Genomic DNA, 23033 nt, shown 5'->3' with positions numbered 1-23033 from the left:
TTCTACTTGTTTGCCCAGGCAAACAAGCTCCTTCCACGTCCGGGTTTTCACCACGCCTACTTTGGATAGGATGTGGATCGAGAGATTATTGCGGCACATCTCGATCAGCGTGGATTCAGAAACTTGGTCCCGACAGTGGACTGATCGGTTGCGGAACCTTTTCACAAAGTCGTTGACTGACTCTGACTTTCGTTGCTTTTCGGCGAGGAGGGTGGCCATTGACACCTCCATGTCGTCATCGAAGAAGCGGGCGAGGAAGAGCTTTTCAACGTCAGTCCATGCCTTGATAGAGCCGGGCTATAGTTTGCGGAACCATTCAAAGGCCACCCCCTTGAGGGTGCCTAGGAATAGTCGAGTGAGAATGGCGTCGTTCCCCGTGAGGAATCCAGTCTGCGCCATGAAGTAGTAGATATGTTGCGAGGGTGAACCCTTGCCATCAAACTGCACCAAACTAATCGGCTTGAACTTCGCCAGGGTAGGGTCGGACCACCCCCAGCTTGTTCATGTTCTGCTGAAGTTTGAGTGCGTTGAGTTGATTCTGGAACTCGTCGAACCTCTTGTCGCGGGTGCTACCCCCTGTGTGATTCTGGAACTCGTCGAACCTCTTGTCGCGGGTGCTACCCCCTGTGTGCGACGTTCCTATCGACGTCTTAGAAGAGTAATCGGATTGCAGATTACTATTATCTTCCGTCTCAGTCGCCGGACGATGAGGAGGTACCCACTCCTTATCCCTTGTTCGCCGGGGTACGGTGCGCGGGGTTCTCTTCTTCTTCTTCTTCTTATTCAAGAGTTGTTCCATCATGTCTCTCAGGGAATCTATGGTCGCCTGTTGCTCTTCGAGCTTTTGGGCGACCGTCTGGTCATGGGCGAGTTCGACCATGTGTACCCTTGCTCGCGCGTCTTGGCTTGAGCATGAAGTTTGAGACGTGGCCGCCGTCGAGTGAACCTCGTCTTCGCCGCAGGAAGGGGGGGCTAAAGTGGAGTAATCGAACCCGATGCTTACCCCTCTACGACTGCGGGTACGCTGGTATATATCCTCTTCTCGATGTTGGGCGAACCGAGGGTTAGGCCTCAGGACGGAGTCCGAGTCTGGCGAATCGGAGAGTAGGGGTGGGCAAAAACAAAAAAAAACCGGTTCAACCGAAAAAGCCGCCCAAAACAATGGACCGGTTAACCGAACCGAATTAAATGGATGAGAAGAAATCTCTAAACCGCCTGAACCGAATTAAATCGGGTTGGATCCGGTTTGAACCCCTAAACCACCTAAAAAAAACCGACCCAAATTCTGTTGGGCGGTTTAAAGACTAAACTTATACCTCAAAACTTTTCCTGTTATCATCCAATAGATTCAAACGGCGCAAGGAGCAGTTTTAAGCAACGAGTACAACAATATCACTGAAAAATATCCTTGAGAACTAAGTAAAGATTCAAATCAATCCAGAAAATTTGTTATGCACATGATGCACTTATAAAAGATGCATACGCTACATTATATGAACAATATCATACAAAACATCACCCCCCATGTAATTAAATAAACTTAAACTTTAGTTAAAAAATTTCGCAGAAAAGATCTTGAGAATTACATAAGATTCAAATCAATCATAAATTGTGTTATGTACATGATACTTACAAGAGATAAGCATGCTGTATTATATGACCAACATCTTTAAAACATCAGTTCTCTGCGTAATTATATCAACTCAAAACTTTATTCTAAAGATGATAACCAGTCTAATAAAGCTTTGTTGGCGAGCTCAGGAACCTCATCATGAGGACAATGCCCAGCTTGCAAATTCAAAATAGAAGTCTTTGGATAGAACTCTTTGCAAATTCAAAACCGAAACCGAACCGAACCGAACCCAATTTCGGTTGAGCCGAATATTCGGAGGAAGGGGAAAAAATCTGGATCTGGATGTGAGTTTTGAGAATCCGAAAAATTCGGATTGGATGCGGATTGGGCATAAAACCGAACCGAACCGAATATGCCCATCCCTATCGGAGAGTACCGTCTTGCCCTTGTCCGTCATGTTAACTGTGGTGGACGGGAGCTCTAGGTCGTCGGCAGCGCATCCTTTCTGGTGACGACGCTTTCGACGGGAGGGCCTTGGTCGAGAGGACTATTGAGAAAGTCTCTCAAACACCGAAGGTTTCGCCGTTCCAACGCATTGACATTCGGTGAGGACCGTGTGGATGAGCCTCTCGCAATGGCACTGAGGATTCACCTCAAGTATGGTGCGTTTGTGAGTTAAGTATTCCCGGAGGTCTTCTGTGGGCGGTTGGTGACAACCCCCAGCCTCAGAAGGGTCGCTCGGGTGAGTGCACGAGAGATCTTTGGACGTGCTCTCTGGTGCGCGTTGAGTGGAACGTTTTGGTGCTGGAGTTAGGCGATCTCGCCTTGACGAGCGAGTTCTCACGTTCGGGCGAACTCCAGCATGCAGGCAAGTTTCAACCCTTCGTTTGAATGAGCAGGTTCGTGAGGTGTCGCCTACTTTTTCACGTTTATCCGCCAAAGGGTTATGATGAGGTTCGCCAGCCTTCAAGGATTCGCCTATCCGGGTAGGCTCGCTTGCTAGAGGTGATTTATTCGCATAAGGGATGTGACCTGAGAAGCGAAGTCCTCCTAAGTGGGTGGCTCTGTCTCCCTCGGTCGGCGCTCCTGATTTGGAGAGCCTCCCGACATCGGGCAGCTTGCCGTCTCGCCTATCGTTTCTCCGGCCTGTACAATGATTCAGGCCATTGTGGGAAACGAAGGTTTGGGCCTCCTGTCTGACGAGTGTTTGCCGTTGCTGTTGGCTAGCTCTCCCAGCAAGGAGAGCATCACCGCGGGCTGTGGTAGTGCAGTTTGCGCCGGAGTGAACCGGCGTTTCCTCCGGGACAGGTGTCTGCGGGGGTCGCTTGGCGACCCATCTGGCAGACCCTTGCCCCTTGCTCTCGATCTCCGGCTTGGCCTTGATCGATTATGAGGGAGCGGGTTCCCCTGACGAGACTCGGGTGGAACCCTCAGGTGCGGAGGATTTAACCGTTTGAGGTCAGCCTCGGCGCATGACTCTATGGCGTTTGCGGGACGCATCGCCACCAGAGGAGGAAGAAGACAAGTACTCTTCGTACTTGGCTTGGTCGAACTCAATCTCTAGGGACTCTACGTTCGTCCCGACAGCAACTTCATCGAATTGAGCCACCACCATTTCGTTTGATGAAACAGCTCCTCCCACTGTGGTCGCCATCTTCTGTAGGGTGTAAATTTGGATTTCCCGAAAATAGGGAGTTTCGTTTGTATTGATAAGAAAGCTTATTACAAACTAATAAATCGAAATTACAACAGAAGCAGAGGGGAATGCCCTCTTTGTTTAGTGTGGGGACTTTAGGTGGCTACCCCTTGGACCGTTCGATTGAGGTTGCTGGAGAGCTTCAGTACGCAGTAGAAGCTCGAGTCGATGGAGTTTGGATCTGCTAGTTCGCCGGCGATCAGGGCTCAGAACTAGACAGTAATGCTGTAATGCAAGGATTATGCAAACAGCTTGGTCTCGATGCCTTTTTTTCAGAGTTTTCTGACCTCCTTTTAAAGGTTGTTGGAAGAGGCTCTTAAATGAAAGAGAGACAGTTCTGCTGTCCCCTGAATTATGGGATGTGACCATATATTGCTTCAGAGATATTCTACTGTTCACCCGTTATGTAGGAATGGGAAAGCCCCTCCTCGTACGTGTGACAACGACTGTCAGGTACTCGAGTGGATCTGACCAACTCACTGAGCGCCGGCGGCTCTCGCCTCTCGCTTGGACAAGTGAGGTAAGTCGCATTTATGAGGGTGCAGGTTGATTTGGCGTTTTATCCGATCACTTGTACCGTGAGTGGCCATTCGGCGAGCCTGGAGTGCTGTGTCTTCTCTCTTCAGGCCGAGAGAGGTGGGAAAGCAGGTTCCCGGTACTCGAGTGGGCATGGGCAGCTTCGCCGAATGCCGGCGGATCTGGCTCCTGACTCAGACAACCGAAGTGAGCTGCATTTATGAATGTTCAGGTCGACTCGACACCTGCCCAATCATTCATACTATGAGCGGCCACTTGACGGCCTTGGAGTACTGTGCCCTCTCCCTTCAGGTCAAGAGGAGTGGGAAAGCCCACCTCAGTACGCGGGGTAGCAGGTACCTGGCTGTGTTGGCGGCCTTGAGGTTTGCTAGCGGATTTGAATACAGACTCGGTTAGGCGAGTTGTGATAAAGGGTGAACTCGCGTGGCTTTGGGCGACTTCCCCTTACAAACGGATTTCTTACAAGTTCACGGAGATATTTTTTACCGTCTACAACCCCTCCCATCGAACGACGTGAAGTTAATTCGGTTAAGCTTCACCGGGTATGGAATTGATTCACACTCCCTCGGATAAGGATACAGAATACCGGTCTTCTTTACCTCTTGAACAGACATTAAAGCATTGATCTTGCTTTCGAGGTCTTTCATCTTAAGATCTTCGCTTGCATCTTTCTTCGGGCGATTTTGAAAAGGAATAGTAGGGTCACCCCTATTGTTAGTAGGGCCACCCCCAGTGTTGAGGCCATGCTCAGCAATTTTATCATCAGGTGGAGTATCAGCGTTGATATTATCTTCTATTTCTGAGTCGCTATCTACCTGGTTGGTAGTGTGGTGATGACTAGATTCACCATGCTGATTTGACAACTCTTGGAGCTGCTAGGCGTGTAAATCTTTGACTCGTTGCACGACCATCTCCATTTCGATTTTGAAATCCTCCTTTTGCTTAGCCAAGGCTTCTTGAAGGAGCTGAGTCATCTGATTAGTAGTGATCATGAATGCCTCTTGAGTCTATCATGTGCTGGATACAGTGGCATCTAAAGTGATTGCAGAGTTTGCATCTGATGTTTCTTCATCTGAGGACTGCCCTCTCTGAACTCTCCTATAATCTCTAGGCCTGATAGCCCCAGTTCACAGCCGAATCATTTGTTGGGATATTTCTAGGAAATGTTTGGGGCTATAACGTCACGTGGACTTTCCTTTGTCAGTCATGTTAATAGTGACTTCTAGAAGTTCGTCATCTTGGACAGCTGGTTTTCTCCTGTGGAAATGCCTCGGTTTGCCATCAATGTTTTGGTAGAGACCCTTTCAAATACTAAAACTCTATGTGAAGCAGTTTCGGGACAACTGCACTCTGATAACACTGCTATGATGAGCTTGGTGCACGGACAATGAGAAGCCGCTTCCCAAGTATTTTCCTTCCGAGTCTTTTTTGTACTCGCGTTTTGATAGTACAACTCGTCGGTATAATTACCGTAGCAACCTATCGTATGTTGGTCATTTTCTTTTGATGAAGATAATTCCCCAAGAGTCGTACATTTAAAACCATGCTTTCATGAGCACGGGGCCTCAACGGGCTCTTGAACTTCAACTTGCAACCCGAGATGATCAGCCGCAGGTATCATCTCTGTGTAAGTAGCTTTCAACCTATTGAAAAAGGTGTGTATACCTCCTAGTCCGGCGTGTTGTGCATAGCTTATTTGTTAACCCCGGACGCTTTCTTGCTTGGGTTTCGTCTTGATTTTCATGCAAAGGACTAAGACGGTCCGTGACCTTCACTTTAAATCGAGACAAATTCACGCTTTAATGAAGCTTAATCGGAGACTCCAAACTTGTGGGGATGAGGATAGAAGCCATCGGGGGCTCTGAAATATACGCGGGAACTAAAATTTCTGCAACAAAAGGTTTGTCGGGCCAAGACTTAGTTCCAAACGAACCAATCTTTGGTGGTTCATATCGGACTGAACCAGTCTTTGGTGGTTCAAATCTGGCTGAACCAGTTTTTGGCGACCCAGGTCGTGCAGAGTCAAATTTTGCTGACTCAGATCTGACTGAACCAGTTTTTCATAGTTTAGGTCTGACTGAACCAGGTTTTTGTGGTTCAGGTCTGATTGAACCAAGAATTTGTGGTTTAGTTTTTTCAGACTTCGTATTGGATTTTAGCCTCCAAATTCGGCATAGTTTTGACTATTTATTCGGTGCGTCGTGCCTTTGTAACTCCTTAGCCTCCTGTATGAGGCTCTCCGCACGTGCGGCGTTTCTAGATTCGCTCTTCAAGGGTTGAATGAGTCTTTTTGACACGGGTCCACTTGTTAGTCATTGCTATAAAAGAAGAATCTTTTGTTCGCTGCAGTAGGGTTTGATGTCGCTTAGGCTCTAGGTTAGCCTCATGGTGGATTACATCTACCGGTTCTAAAGCCTTTGCGAATTGACGCGCGAGCCGTTGGCGTTACCTTTGACGTGCTCTTTTTGAGAGAGTCGGCACATTTTTAGACGTAAGCTCTTTGATTGAAGAGCTGTAGTTTGTGGCCTTGGCTTTGTCATACGTCGGGAGGCTATTGCGGGTGTATTTTGGGCCGCCGCGGGGTGAGGACCCTGATTTTAGGCCTTCAAGTCTGAGTACCCCCGAATCTTCCTTCTGGAAGATGAGGATAAGTATTCCTCGTACTTTGCTTGGTCGAACTCGTACTCGACCTTTTCGTCAATCGGGATGATAATCTTCAGCTGCGATACTACAGCTTTGGCAGAGAAGCTGTTGGCTCTCACTGTGGTCGCCAGTTTGTTTTCGTTAAAAGTTGTTGTTTTTATTGTTGTCAAACCTGTTACACCGTTTATCAATTATAAGTTCAGACTAACAAAAAAAGTCGATCTTTTTATAAGATCTTCTTACAATGAAAATTAAAGATTACAACTTTATCTAATAAAACACAATAGTAGTTTATCTCTTGATGCTTTGCGTGGAATCTTTGTCTGTGCTAGGGACGCATTAGTCTGTGGATTACCATAGATCAAATTCGGTTGACTGTATAACTATGCCCTTGTTTCATGAAGGAAACAATTGCGGCAGCGGCAATCACGACTAAGCGGGATTGTGGCTCTTCTCGAGATTAAAACAAGATTTAATCCTGAGGAAGAAGGGGGAGAGAATCTTAAATCTTCCGAAGGCCCTTTTTTTTTATGAAAAAGTTCGTCAAGATCTCCTAATTCTCCTCTGAAATTCGTGGTTTACTATTCAATTCAACAGCACCTCGCCCTCTGATTTCAGATCCTCTCAAACGAAGACTCTGGGCTTCTATTTATAGGCTTTTGATGCCGTGTTTTCTAATAAGATAGGTATTCTGATATCTTCTACAATTGATAATGATTCAGATCTATTTGGGGGAGCTTCAAACCGATTGAAGAAGTCTTAGAATGAAAGAACTCTGATAAAACATCAAAAAACATGTTTTTGGGAATTTCAACTGGTCGGGAATGTCCGCGGCGGTCCAGAACTGTGTGAGCCACCATTTGGTGGCTCGCAGAGGTGCAAGAGACCATTTGGTGGCTCGCACTCACGCGAGCCCCCTGGCTTCTATTTACCCATCTTTTCGATTTTCTGACGGTTTTCTGTTTCATCTGTTCGCTTTCTCTACAGTTGTTTTCCGCTTTGTGTGTGTTCGTTGATTCATCTCCTCGTATGCAATTCGCTTCATGTATTTCGTGAATGATTTATCAAACTTATGGTTCGCTTCATGCGTTTTGTTGATTCGTGAGCGAACGTTCATCGAACGCACAGACATTTTAGAGCTGGTTGGCGAGCATGTGAACCCGTGGTCTTATTCCGAACATTTCGTGACTTCATTGCATTACCGATTCATTGTTACATCGCCTTGAACTATATTCGGGGCCGATAGGTAGTTTTTGACACCTACAGATAGTTTGTCAAATTAAATGAGTGAACATCACCCTATTCAGTTGGACACTGAAGTGAACATTACCAGAATGATATGGTGAATTTTGCTAAGTCTCCAAATTGAGAGAATTTTAACTCAATTTGTTTGGACCCTACCTGGCAAACTTCGACTCGATTCTTGCCAACATAAGGAAGCCTGAGTTTCACTTCCAACATAATAATTCCATGCAGGGTTCAAGTTTTCCATAAAAGTAAAGTTCATGCATATGAAACACACAACGGTGGACAATTTAAAAAAAAATTATTTTTATTGATCGAAGACTCTATTACATAAAGGTGATATTTGGACTATCCAATTACAAGGATGATTGGTATGTGTTGCTATTTTCTACAACCATATATTGCTAACTATAGGTAATGTGATGACTGAGAAATGTCCACGAGCTGCACCAAGCTATAGCCCGTATTCCCCCAATCTCACAAAACTTGGAGAATGAAACTTTTCAACATGCAAAAAAAAAAAGCTTCTATTTACTCCTCTCTAGACCCTACGCTAGAAAAGGAGAAGAAAGATGTTAAACAAGAACTGTACCAGTTCCTCTAAGTAAGCCATGTCAATAGGAAGAAGCACGTTCTTGCACCAAAATCCAACACTGGGCTTGAGACAACCATACAACATCTAATTATATTTTAGGTTCACATTTGTGAATCCTAATCATTGTCGGAGTCTTCACTTGTGGAGCTCTAAGGATCCTTCTTCAACTGCTATCTTAATCATCAAACTATCTTACACAGAGAATGATACTTGAATCTCTAAGCATCTCTATCATGATTCAACTTGCCTCAAACTCTTAACTGATTCTTGATGATCTGCTCAAGTTTGGCTTTCTAGCCCGAAAGCAAATCCGCCGTATATCAAAGTATGCGGAGTTCATCCACTTAGTTGCCCTCTACTTAGGCATGCTCTTGTTGGAGGTATTTTATTTCAGCTCCTCTATTGAGGAGCATATCCGATCTAAGCGATGGTGACTTAGATATGGAGGAGATGGAAATGGAGATGAAGATGAAGAATTTAGAAGGGAAATGATGCTATTTATAGCCTTCTCCAAATGTAAAATTTTAAGAAAATCATATCTTTTAAGATTTGATTGGACCAAACAAAGAGGCTAAATCTTAGCCTTAAAATCTACAGCGGATCTCGTGAATCTTCAATCAAGAGATCTTAGTCACAAGTCACAGTGCAAATCTAAAGCTGTAATCCCAATGACCTTCGCTAGATAATGAATGCCAGAGTCAGGAAAATCTCGCCGATACCTAGAATCAGCTGGACTTCACTAATTTCTCAACTTTGCCCCAATAACAAAGTGGGTGAGCTTCATTCCAAACACATAATGGGATGAGTATAAGCATCATTGAGCCTTCAACGCAAATCTACAACAAAAGAAGCCATGTTCAACAGTACACCTCTGGCAATTAAGTAGTTAAATGGAGATATATCAGCCTAAGAAAGATAACCAAAGCTATGTTCAACAGTGTACCTCTAGCAATTACCCAAATATTTTATTCCTTGTTACAAGTCCAAATACATGATCATGAAAACTTTGGAGGAGGGGGTCTTTTAGATGATTAAAATATATCTCATTCAAGCCAATGATTCAACTTGGATTTGAGAAGCGAACACCCTTAGGCTAGAACACTTCAAATAGGCCCATCGAGTCCACAACAAGGTATAGCGAAGCTCACCTGACAGAGCATGCGAGCTTTTCCACACAGATCTTCTCAACTCACCCCAACTAAATCAAGCACGGGTTGACTCCTAAGTCAGATTGTGGGCCAAGTCGAAAGGTGTCTTCAAGTTAGCTAAGTTGTGAATTGACTTCTGTGCTAAAACAAACTCACTAATGAAGTTTGCCAATCAATTAATCAATGAACTTCACCAACACCTATCCATGTCGGCCATGTCATCCATGATTCAGAAGAAGGCTACCCCAAATTCAAGTAAACCTCGCCCAAACGTCTTCAGCGAGCTTCACCAATCAGCCCTTTGAGAGTTATTTTTAAGGGGATAATCATTCCCCCACTATCTCCTATCTTAATGACCACTTAACCCTTAATTAAAGGCCACTAACCCTCTTTTAGCCTATAAGAGGAGAAGGAGATTGTTCATTCAACACACACAAGGAGAGATTATCAAACTACACACTTTTGGTTTTCTTTTACTTTTGGTTCTAAGAGAGGATTGAGTTATCTTCTCAGCAGCCAAATTAGAGATCAACAGCAAAAAGACCTATCGTTCTAGTCAGACTATGAATAGAGTTCAAGATCGACGCACCATCACCACGTAGTGAAGAACCCAGTTGAGTGCAAATTTTCTTATTTCTTTTGGAATTATAATCTGAGCTAATTGTAATTCAAGAGACCTGAAATATGTTCCCAAAATAAATTTATAGAAAATAGCATAAGAGATGCATATATAATATCAAAATAATGAATCATGATGACAAATCATACCAAAATTCACACATGACCTATGAAGATATCAATGAAAATTTTATAAAAATAATAATAAAAGTAATTATATATCAAATTCAAATATATCTTATATACTTTGAGCTTATTCTTTTGTTACTCAACTTGAATTATCTCAACCTTTAGAAAAGGTCCAAAATTTTGATCTATCACCTCAACAATATAAGATTTTTAACAAAAATAATGATAGTATTTGGAGGGTGATGTACACCATCTCTAAATATAGAAAATTTTTAGCGTTGGATGGATACCCTTGAAATATTACACAATCATGTCCACAAGTGTGGGTCTTTGACCATCTTTTAGTAAATATACTCGAGTTTTACTGAGGATTTATAGAGTGAGGGGCTTTAACTATCTTTTTCATGAATACACTCTTTTTGTTTGAAGTTTTATAGTAGATATGCACTTTGTACATGCATAGCAAAAATTTTGATGTTGTATTCAAGTATAGGTTGAGCTCAAAACTATTTGATATATCTAAAAAATTTTATGAACAACATATAAAAATATTTATTCTTACTTTTATAAGACTAAACATGATAAGATAATACTAAGATGTGAAAAATAATATGAAACATATAATAAAAGATCATATTTTCAATCAAATACGTATAACTATGTGTGCACATAGAATATAAATTGCCGTGAAAAATATGTGAACCAATATGATTAACTCACGCCTATATATCAACAGATAATCATATTTAAATATTTTATGTAAAATCTTATACATAGGCATGTTTAAGTTTTTTAATGAAAAATAAAGAAATGAATATTTTATTTTTATTTTTTTAATAATAAAATGAAAGAAAAAGAAATTTTAATTTTGTTTTCAATATATAAAAACAAGAAAAAAAAAGAAAAATCAAATAGAAGCCAAAAAGCAAGAAAAGTAAAGAAATGTACATACACCAAATCATGTGACCATGCATAGAAGTACTAACTAGACAAATATGCAGTGACACCCTTCTCAATCTGTAAGATAATCAGTCATGCAAGTGTCCTCCTCAGAACTAATAGGGACATTATCTGAAAAGATAAAAATATCGTGGCATTCCTTCTATGGTGGTGGTAGATGAAAAATCCTGCGGATGTAATCAACAATAATCGTAATCTCTCGTCCTCTCACTACAATCTTGGCTTCTAAAGATCCATATGGTCGGTTGTAGTTCATATAGAACTCTTGAATCCAAGAAATATTCGCTTTGTCTCCTCCTTTATCCTTCATTAATCCTAGGCCAGTTGCATCCAAGAACTCTATCACACTCCTGTACTCCTGCAAATGTTTCTAACTATTAATCATACACAATATGTAATTTTTGTATTTCTTGAGTGTCTCTTGAGATGATGATTGTGAAGATCGAGCTCTCTAGTCAGAAGACATTCTCTACAAAGTCAAATAAACATGTACTAGTATAGAGAATACACTTGAGATAGTATAGAACCAAAGAAATTTGAGTAAATTGTGAAAAAGAAATAAAACTAAAGAAATTTGAGTAAATTGTAAAAAAGAAACAAAAGTATCAGTTTTAACCTATACACCATCGATGGATGGCTGATAACCATGTTTGAAACACCATTGATGGTGTTCTTCGACCCTCGATGGTCGACGAACTAAACTTGGCGCGGTTTTGCCCCCAACTCATCCAAAACTCATATATAATTCAATAATCTATGTTCTAAACTATATTAAAACTCATTTATCATTCATCCACGCAAGTATTATTAACAAAAATATGTAAAAACAATAAGAAATAATCAAATTAAAGATCTAGGGTTTTGAAAGTTACCTTTCAATTTGATTTGAATCAACAATAAGAAATAGATGATAATGATGAGGATGATGATAACAACAATAAATTAATAAAGTCTACCACAAAAATGAAAAATCAAATAAATTCCAAAGATGAGAGATAAAAAGGGGGTAAAAAGAAAAAAGAAAAAAAATAATTGTCCCCTTTTAAGTCTGCTCATCGATGATGAATCATCGATTGATAGTGATATCAAGATCGTCAGTGATTCAAAAAATTATTTATTTATGTAAACCTATACAAATACATATATAAAGTTAGAAAACTTACATGTATGAGGAGATAATATATAAAAATATATCAAACCTATCTCCTCGTAATACAAACCAATGATTGGATTTTAATACCCTGAATTAGTAAGCAACTTCTGTGTTGCCTCAATCTTTAGTCGACCTACAAGCCTATACAAAGGCAGATAATTGTGACCTAGCTATCCACATAGATCCACAGTGGTTAGCAATAAGGTCTTTTGGTATCAAAATCTATTTGACTATTTTAATTATATTGATGTTAAGTGATTACGCAGTCAATATGCATCCATGTTTGGATGAGTTTGTTAAAGATTGATGAGGGGACGCTTTCTTTCTTGACTTTATATCTGGTTCTTTGAGTGAGGTTGATAAATCTGCACAAGTAGAAACTCATGAGAGGACGGGCCTTGGTTCTCCCGTGGTTCTTCTGATGATCAAGTTAGCTGGTGAACTTGAGTAGGGAAAAATAATGAACAGTGAGAGTTCTCTTGTGTACAATATGTCTGCTTAGAGATCAAATTGAAAAAAGATTCAGATCCAAGATGGAATAGTACCTGTATTTATACCAAGGGTATAAGGATAGATCGGTCACTTTGGCTAATTGTAGGATAGCAATGGCGAAGTGTGGGTTGGCGGCTGAGTCAGCAAGAGACTCGGGAAGGATAAAGGCGGCTAGGCGAGGGACAAGAGCTAGGGAAGAGCAGCGAGGCTAGATAGTCGACACCAGCCTTGCAAGCCAAGGCCACCTCAGTTTTACCCAAGGGGCTATGGCGCCAGTCATCACTTATCCTCGCTCTATACTACTCTGAGTCAAGTGTCCTCCTCGACTGCCACTTTGAGGCACCTCTCAGATTCGACCTTCCTAGCCAAAACTGTCAGTCGGTCGTCTTGCTCAAAAATTCCTTGCTGAAGATGGTCGACCTCCCCCTTTAACTACACCACCTCGCCTTGAAGCTTCACGATCAAAGCCACTTGCTTGGCACTATGGTATCAGATCCCCTTAAGAACCTTTTCCCTTGCATCCACTTCTCGGTGCTAGTGGGCCTCGATGCCATTCAGTTCAACCTCCAAGGTGGCAATCTTCTTCTCCACCTCCTTCTTGGCCGACTTCTCTTTCACCAGCTCCGCCTACCACCCTTGCAGATTATCATACATGTGCCGGAGCCTCTCATACAGCTCTTGGTCCAGTAAAGCCACCCGAACCAAGTGGGCCTCGAGGGCTAAATGTAAGCTAAAGCTTAGCATCCTATTCAAGAACCCCTCGTCCTTCGGAAGGGTGAACTGCCGTACAACTATGATTGGGGCCATGAAGGATCCCAAAATCAAAGTTTTCCTATCAAGAGATGCCTGTAGGACGAACCTGTCACCCTCAGCGAATTCCCTCCTAGGTGAGCAAGGGCCCAACGGCACTCCCGCCAGCTTAGCCTTCGCCTCCTCCTAAGATTAGGACTCTACCTCTAAAATCCAATGAGGGAAAAGTCAGAAGACTTCTAGCTCCATGGTAGCTTCACCTGCCCTAGATTCTGGGAGGGGCACTGCTTGTTCCTCAGCACCCTCAGTCGACCCGACAGGCTCCTTGCCTGGCCTGTAGGATGATACAACCTAGAGGTTAGCTCAACTACCTCTTGACAGGGGACCTAGCTTCAGCAACTTCAGCTGTTAGGGCTACCTCCTCAGGCACAGGAGGGGAAGGGTCATCGATGATAACGACCTCAGGCAACTGTTGTTGTTCTTCAGTCGAGCTGACTTGGGCCTACCTCGTTGGCCTGCTGGGGCCTTGTCCCTTCTTGACCGCTGCCTTCTTGGCCCTCACTCTTAGCCTCGCCAGTTGGGTAGCGATTTCGGCCGCCCACGACTTAAACCCGACCGCCTCCTCAAGGTCAAGGTTTCCCCTCAATCTCTTTTGGGGCCTAGCGGCAAAGCCCAACTCCTCTCCCCTCACCTCCCTATTGTGGCTTTCTTTGAGAGGGAAAGCCAGCAGACCCGTCCTAAACTTATAGGCTTTAGTGGGTGGGGCCATCGAGACAAGAGCCACCCGGAGAGACGCTGCATCGAAGAGGTTGATCCACACCCGAGACCCAGTGTAGGAGCGGATCTTCTCCAACTGCAACCTTTCCTCGAGGGTAAGGACGCACGGCCTCAGTGTGTCCTTATTTACTTTAGGCCAATCAGGGCATGCGAGCACGCCGTCGGTGCCAAAGGCCCACACAAAGTGCTCCTTCTAGTCCGTGTTGGACTTTGGAGCATCCGTCACAAACTTAAAATTTCCACTATAGTGGAAGAAGTAGTGGGGGTCCCTCCTTGTCGACTTGACACTGACTAGATGCCCAAGCAGATGCATGCTCGGTAAGACGCCGACTCGGTGGCAGATGATGACGAAGCTCACCAGAACCCCAATTGCATTTGGGGTGAATTGAGAGGGGGAAACCCCCAGAGTAGCGCATGCATCCCTTATGAAGGGATTGAGCGGCAGTCAAAGCCCATAATCAAGATGGGCTAAGTATAGCGACGCCCTATTGTGACCATGGCGGTACACCGACTCATTTCTATTTAGCACTGCCAGTGTGAAAGCTTTTGGGATATCATAAAACCCGTAATATTTTTTGAGCACTCCTGCATAGACTTTGGAGCAGATCGGATGGTCGAGAGTGATCCTCTCCTCATTACGGCCAGCGACAAAAATCTAGGAAGTCATGGAAGATTTTTTGATCGCAAAAGGCTTGGGAGAGTTTAGAGAGAGAAGCACTAAAGATTTAGGGTAGGAATTTGTAAAGAGTTCTTTTCTACCCCCACTGGGCTATTTATAGCATTCAAGAGGCACACGTGGAGCTATTCAGATGGTTGTCTCGTTTCAAAATGAACAGGTGAGATTCATCCTGAAATCTCAAACGTCTTTCACAAAATTCGAAGCGCCGCTCCCCTTTACTCCGTGCCTCTTCGCTCAAAAATCAAAGCAACATCATAACTCTCTGACAACTTACAACACATCATATCGTTTCAAACAGTGACATTTCACCTGCTCAATAAAGACTTCTAGAAATTCACTAAACGACATCTACTCAGCGAGCAGTCAACCATGCCCTAGTCGACCCTCGACAGCCGACAGCTGACTTAAAGAGTATCTCAGGCACTTGCCTCAAGAAGCTCAGATGTTGATTAGCAAAATCAGTCAGCCAAATTGGTTCTATACTTAGACAAAAAACTAAAACATCAAAAATGACTACTCGAGTTCGAGACTTGTCTTCTCAACGAAGGACGAGTCCCCTCGAGTCAACGGTTAAAGTTTTCAAGTCTATGATGAAGCTAAGTCATTCAGAAACACATTGAGATTGTGTGACACAGAAAAATGCAATTTCAAGTTCAAAAGTGTTTCTTTATTCATTGATATAGTATCTTTACAAGTTACAATGTATACATATATACAACAAAAGTAGAAAGATGGGAGATTCCTAGGAAGCTAAGAGAGGTCTGTCCCCGCATTAGGAGTCAAAGGCAATGAGCTGCTAGGAGTAGTCGGTGGAGGAGTCGAGCAACCTCCTCCTTCGTCCAACTCCCCCTCTTCCTCGTCGAGATCGAGTCCCCCTCCAAGCGCTTCCACCTCCACCAACTCATCCAAACAATTAGCAACAAGAGAAGGATAGTGAAAGCGATTGGGTGGGTTCCTCATGTCGGCTAGGAGTTATGCCGACAGGTAATTATACCCGGCTTTGTAGGCTATCACCACTTTAGTTTTTCCAGTTAAGCTTTGGCAATATCCTAAGATGATCTCCTCGCAATAAGGCTCAGACTTAAGGTGGACGACCTCTTCTTGAAGCTTGGCAAGCGTTGCACGCTCCTTGCCTAGTTGACACTTTGCATGCATTGCCGCCTCCTTTTCCATCTCGGCCAGCACCACAACATGGTCCCTCTCTTGGAGAGCCTCCTCCATCCTCTTGGTCTTCCTCTGGCTCTTTTCAATCTCCCGTCTGAGCTCGTCAACCTTGGAAGCACTTGGGGCCAGCGCCTCAACAGCCCGCTCCTAGTCACCCCCTCTGTCGGCCCTCAGGGAAGTAACCTCCCTAAGAAGCTTGAGATATGTGGTCCAGACCTATTCCATTCAATCGTATAACTTATTCTCCACCAAAGCGCCTTGAACAAAGTAGCTATGAAGGCTATGGTGGAGACCAATATAAGGAACCCCTCATAAATACTCCTCATCTTGAGGAAGACAGAACTTCTCGACCGCCTTTGATTGAATTCGGCAAGAGCCCAGGACAATCCCCCGAACGTCGAGGTGGTGTTCAGGCTTAAAGCTGTACTCTGGGTTGAGCTCCTGTCCATGTTGAGCATCGAGCCCAGTTAGCCAGATGAGGTACTTTCTCATCTTCTCCCATTCTTCCTCTCTGACGTCAGCTACTCTGTGAGGGAAGGGATATTCTAGCCCAATAGGAGGAACTATCTCCTCCTCGACCGACTACTTCCCTCGATGAGTCGACTCATGGCAGCAGCAGAAGCTCTAGCCTCAGCTCCCTCTCCTTGAGGAGCCTCGAATTGGCACTCCCGGGGCTGACTCACCACCCGACTCGTCCATACGGAAGATGTCGGTCTCAGCCATCTCGGTCGCTACTTGAGGTACCTATTCCACATCCCTCCTTCTCTGTCTATGGACAAGGGTGGGGGCAGGCTCCTCCTCGGCTGCCTTGTCCTCCATTAGAGGAATGTCTCGATGAAGACGCTTCATAGGCCTAGCAGACAACTCCTCCTGGGGAGCAGCCAAATGAACAGTAGGCGCCAGTGCTATTTCTACTATCCTTATGATAAAGGTTGAGGCTCTCTTATAATCCTGGTTAGTAGCAGGCACAACCGACACACTGACGACCCACAAGACTAACTTGTTGAGCAGATCTTCGACTTGACGAGAGCCAGCATATGCTTTGATCTAGTCAAGCGCATCCCTCTCAGCGGTAGATAGTTCACCCCTCATGAGTGCATCCTTCCTTATCTCGGGCCAGTCGGAGCAGCCCAACTCTAGGTTATCCCCCACGGTCCAGACAAACTTCTCTTTCTAGTTATTGTACGAATATGGAAGACCGGTGAGGAGCCTGAACTTCTCCACCATCTGAAAGTGGAAATAGGGTTCATTCTGGTTCACCTTCACGACCACCAACCAGCCTAAGACTAGCAAGAAGGATTTTATCCCTAGCCAGTGGCAGATCACCATGAACCCTACCAAGATAGCAATAACGTTCGGCTTCATCTACGTCAGTAATACCCCTAGCGCCTCGAATACTTGCTTGAGGAAGGGGTGCAGGGACAGTCTCAGGCCATACTCCAGATGCCTCAGATAGAGCGGACTCCGCTCCAGCCCATGGTTGTATATGGCCTCCGACCTCATCAGAGCTAACATATCATATTCCTTTGGGACATCAGACCTCCTAGGGATCGTCCTCTTCTGTGCCAGAGTTAACTTAGAGTGAATCCATGCCAGGAGAACTCGACAATCAATTGGGTCAGAAGCCATCAGAGATTGTAGAAATTATCACCGGAAGAGGTGAATGGAGGAGATCTTGAATTCTCTAAAGGGGATTTCAAAAGGTAATAGCCGCCACCTTCTTGACCCTGTTCCTATATATAGGTAGCTAACTTTACAACTGAAATTCGAACCGTCGGATCTAGCTTTGTCCAATGGCCATGATTAATTCTCAAAATTCGATGCACCCTTAGAGATCAAGGCGTAGCCCACTCACCTTGAATAGCCCATAATCTGCTAAGAAAAGCAGAGTTGTGGTAGACAAAAGGATATATGGTGACGTTAGCAATGTTTCCTCTGAAGTGACTTTTAAGTTCTCATTCAAAGCACTCATGTCCGTCCAAAATAATTTTTTATTGTATTTGACTCGGACCTGGCTAAAGCTAACTCTAAGAGAAAGGGGCCAAATGTTATGGTGTTACCATTTCATCAAAGTGAAACTAATTGACAAGCAACGAGCATGAGTATTTCTGCATATAATATCCTAATCAACTTGGCGGCCCAGTCCTAGTGAGGATTCCGACTTAGCCAACTTGTTGAGTCGATATTCCTTCATGTCAACTCGAAAGATGGTACCAGTCAACCCTCTTGTTAAAGGTGACTCACCAGGAATCCACTCAACCATTTGTTTAATGCCTCATGAGGACGACTCGATAGGCGTTACTTCTAGACGAATGTAAAGGATAACTTCTGTCTCGAGCCTCTCCCCATAGCAATGTGTTTGTTGGCCTTTTTTTTCATGATGTTATTACAAATAATTTATAACTAATATAATTTATATAATGTTTGTGTTTTCTTATTTATTCTAGGCAAACAATGAGTTAGAGGTTGGATGGAATTGTGCCATAACGATCATATTAATGGAGGTTGGCGGAATATTAGAGTGAAGCCAATACATTCAAGTCAAGTTCAAGTTCAAGCTTTATCCGCAATCAAGACGAGCTTAATGAAGATATTTTTCCTTGGGTATATTAGTTTAGGTTTATGCTTTGTGTGCTTATGCTTTAAGCTCAAATGGTGCACGTACACGATTTCTCGATTTATTGACTTTTATACATCCATTTGAGATAATAACGTGTTTCTGGATTATTGACTTAATATAACTGGTTACATCTTTTATAAAATCTATTAATCCATTTAAAAGAAGTTTCAAACTTGTTTGAACTTGTTTTGTCAAAATCAAGTTTTACGAAGTTCATGTCCGTGCATGTTTTTACAAAACAGATAAGTTTTCACAATTGGGAAATGCAATTTGAAAAATTTCTCCGTTTACATGTTTATCTTCATATACACAAAAATTTCCTAAGTTTTACTAATTTTGGAGTTGTTTTGTTATTTTCAATTGAATTTACAAAAATACGTTTTTAGTAGTTTTTCAGAAACTATAATATCTGTGTTCAAATAATTATTTCTCACAAATGGGAAGAGATATTTTAGAAATTATTTCTATAACATGTTTTCTACATGTGTAGAAACCTATCTCAAAATTTCATAATGTTTAAAATTGATTTGATATTTTTAATTGATTTTATAAAACTAGCTACGCATATTTCCAGAACTGCAGAAGCTGTTTGTGCATGTTTGCTACAGTACCACGATCGACCGGATTGGTTTCGGCGGTCAATCGCCAAATGTCCAGAGAGCATTTTTGGCTCTTGCGGTTGACTGCTACAGTAGCCACGGTCGACCACCAATATTACCGTTGCACAGTAACGGTAACTTGTCAATTTTGTTTATTTTATTAATTTTTATGGGTTTTGAGTGTTTTCTTGGGTTGTTTTCTTCCACCCTATATATACCCTATTGTCATAACCATTTGAACAACTAAGAGAGTTTTAAAAAGAGTTTAAGTATATTTAACAATTTTTTAAAGTTTGTTTAGTTTGTTTAAAAGCTTGGTTTGTGAAGATATTTTCACAAGAGGAAGTGGAGATCAATTCTTGATGTTTGAGCTTCAATTCATCTCTCCTACTCTTGTCATTTTAGAGAAGTTTTTCTAAACTCTTATCTAGATTTTTATATTGTTTGATTTTCATTTCCATAAGCTAGAATTTATTTGAGTTTAGATTTATTTTGATTATACTCTTTGCTCACGCACAACGTATTGAGCTTATTGTATTTATATACATAGTATAATTTAGGGTTGCGGGTTTGTGACTTAGAGTGTGAGCTTTCATTGTGTTCTCGTCATAGTAGAGAACAAACATTTGTTGTATTGAGCCTAATTGTGAGGATTCACTTTGTATTGCACAAATACACCAAGAGGAGTGTAGAGGTGAGAGACGTGGTCGGTCCCAAGAGGAGTGGAGTCGGTGATAATACCTAGAGGTAGGTTGTAATTCCGAGCACTTGAGGGAGACACGTGAGAGGCCAACACTTGAGGTAGGATTTGTGTAGTTACATTGTGAGATTGTGAACGTTGATCGATGAGAATTGAAAATTGATATTGTGTGGTGTAAATGTTATTCGGGTAAGCATTGAAAACCCGGTTGTGTAGTGGATTCTCCTCAGGAGTGGGGAGCGGAGATGTAGGATGGAAGGTCCGAACTCCGTGATCATATTGCTTGTTTGAGTTTGGCTTGACGCACTTATATTTTTGTTCATCTTTATTGCCATTCTCTTATTGCTTATTTCATCCACTATATTGTTTATATCTTGTTTCACTCTTGTGTTAGTTTCATATCATTGCATAGATCTCTTGTCATATCTAAAGTGCTAGGATATTTATTAATTAGTTTTAATTGTTATAAAATCGGATTAGATTAGCATAAACCTTATTCACCCCCTCTCTAGGGTTCTTTCCTAGTGACATTAGGGTGCTAACGGTGTCTGCATCACATTTAATGCATGACAACCGCATCATACCTCTAGCCCCGATAGCCTTCATGACTCATCGAACCATGTGGGTACCGTCATGCCGCTAATCACTTCTCATTTAATGCTAAGCTGATCGCTCATCCAGTCGTTAGCTGACACCTGTAAAGTAGGTGCTGACTCAACCGCCAGCCCACAATTCACCACCGCTATCCTGGAGTTGACCGAAGTGATCGATCTACCCTTATACCCTTGGTATAAATACATGTGCTATTCCATCTTGGATCTTGATCTTTTTTCAATCTGATCTCTAAGCAAACATACTACACACAAAAGAACTCTCACAGTTCTTTGTTTTTCCTCACTCAAGTTCACCAGTTAACTTGATCGTTGGAGGAACCACGAGGGAACCAAGCCCTGTCCTCTCATGAGTTTCTACTTGTACAGATTTATCAACCACACTCAAAGAACCAGATATAAAGTCGGGGAAGAAAGTGGCCCCTCATCAATCTTCAACAAACTCATCCAAACACGGATACATATTGACTGTGTGATCACTTAATATCAACAAATCCTATATCCCATATGACAACTTATCAAAATATGTCCAGTTCTTTCACATAATGAGCATATAGAATGATAAGTTTCATTGGGAATAGGATCAAAACAAATAATATTATTACCCTCTATAACAAAAAGGTTAAAAAAATTTATGTTTTCTAGAATATGAATAATTAAGTCTAGTTTTAGCTTTTGCAAATTGTTGATTGGAAAGGACCATGTTAAGACTTTTTGAACCCAAAGAAAACTTCTTCACAGCTTTTTCCAAATCACTTATTTTAGACTTTATTTGTTCATTTTTGGAAATAATTGTTGTACATCGAGTTTCAAACCTAATTAGTTTGAATGATAAATCACAAAATAATTCATCTATTTTAGCAACTAAACTTTCTTTTTTCACATTGAATATTTTCAAGTTTCTTAAATAAATAAGAATTTTGATTTTATAATTTAGAATATTGTATGCACTCAAAAGAGATTGAATCAATTATATTCAAAATTGAAGAGGAAAATTTAACTTTCTTTGACAAAAGTTTATTTTTTTCTTCAAGTTTGTATTCATCATTTTAGTTTCTTCATATTTTTAGCTATATTTTCCAAATAAAATAACGTCTCTTTATACTTAGAATAAAGCTCATCATATAAAGGATATACCTCTTTGAGGTACTCTGATCTGAACCTGAAAACAATACACCTCTCCTTATAAGACACTTATTCGCTTGTTTGTCATCTTCACTCGATTCATCTCCAGATTCATCCTTATATATCAAATCCCAGGTTGTAACTTTAAGGCTCTTACCCTCCTTCTTCTTTTCCCTTTTCTTCAAAAGGCATCGATTCTTGTAGTTACCTGGTTTCCCACAATGATAACAGATAAGTTCAGTTTTAGAATCACTTGATGAATTATTGTTCACCTGTTTAGTGAATTGATTCCATCTTTCTGAATATATTTTTGTCCTTTCCTTACTTTTAGAAAATATTTGAATTATTTTTCAATAAGTGTAGATTGATCATCTTCATCTTTTGAACTCGAGTTTGAATCCATATCCCTCTTTGATTGGGATTTCTCATTCTTTGCTCTTAAGGCTAACGACTTCTTCTTTGAATATTCTTCTATGACATCTTCTCTCTCTTTTACTCTAACTTTGTATGTGATAAGATTATCTACAAGATCATTAAGAGATAGATTAAAAAAATAAATGAAGTTCTTCAATAGTCGTTACCTTTGGTTCCTAATCACGAGATAAAGAATGAAATATTTTTCTGCATAGCTCCTTATTGTCGTACTCATTCCCTTAAGCTTTGAACCTGTTCATAATATCAGTGAATCATGTAAACATCTCATGTATGCTCTCTGAGGCTTGTATCTTGAAACTTTTATATTTGCTCACCAACATTGTGATCTTTACCTCATTTACCTATGAAGTTCCCTCATAAGTAACTTCCAGTGTGTTCCATATTTCCTTTGCAATAGTACAATTAGAAACATGGTTAAATTCTTCACTAGCAAGAGATCAATTAAAACATATTTATCCATAAGAATTTCAGTAACAACTCCTCATATCTCCTGAGTAGGATTATGATACCCGTGTTTAACACACTGCCAAATATCAAAGTTAGTAGATAATAAAAAGACTTTTATGTGTGCTTTTTAAAAAGTATAATTGGTGCCTTTAGAAAGTGAGGAACGGTTGATGGCGTGTCCTTTAGGAAAGGTAAAAGCAGTAGTAAAGCTTGACATTTCTATCCTAGGTTGTGATACCTAAATATGGGTAATGAGGCACTATACCACTTGTTCAAAGTAGGATGCAAGCTTAGAAGGGGGTTGAATAGGATTGCTACATTTGTTTTTGACTAACTT

The sequence above is a fragment of the Asparagus officinalis genome, chromosome 5 (genome assembly GCF_001876935.1).
Source record: "Asparagus officinalis chromosome 5, Aspof.V1, whole genome shotgun sequence".
NCBI classification, from domain to species: domain Eukaryota; kingdom Viridiplantae; phylum Streptophyta; class Magnoliopsida; order Asparagales; family Asparagaceae; genus Asparagus; species Asparagus officinalis.
This window is presented reverse-complemented; position numbering follows the sequence as displayed.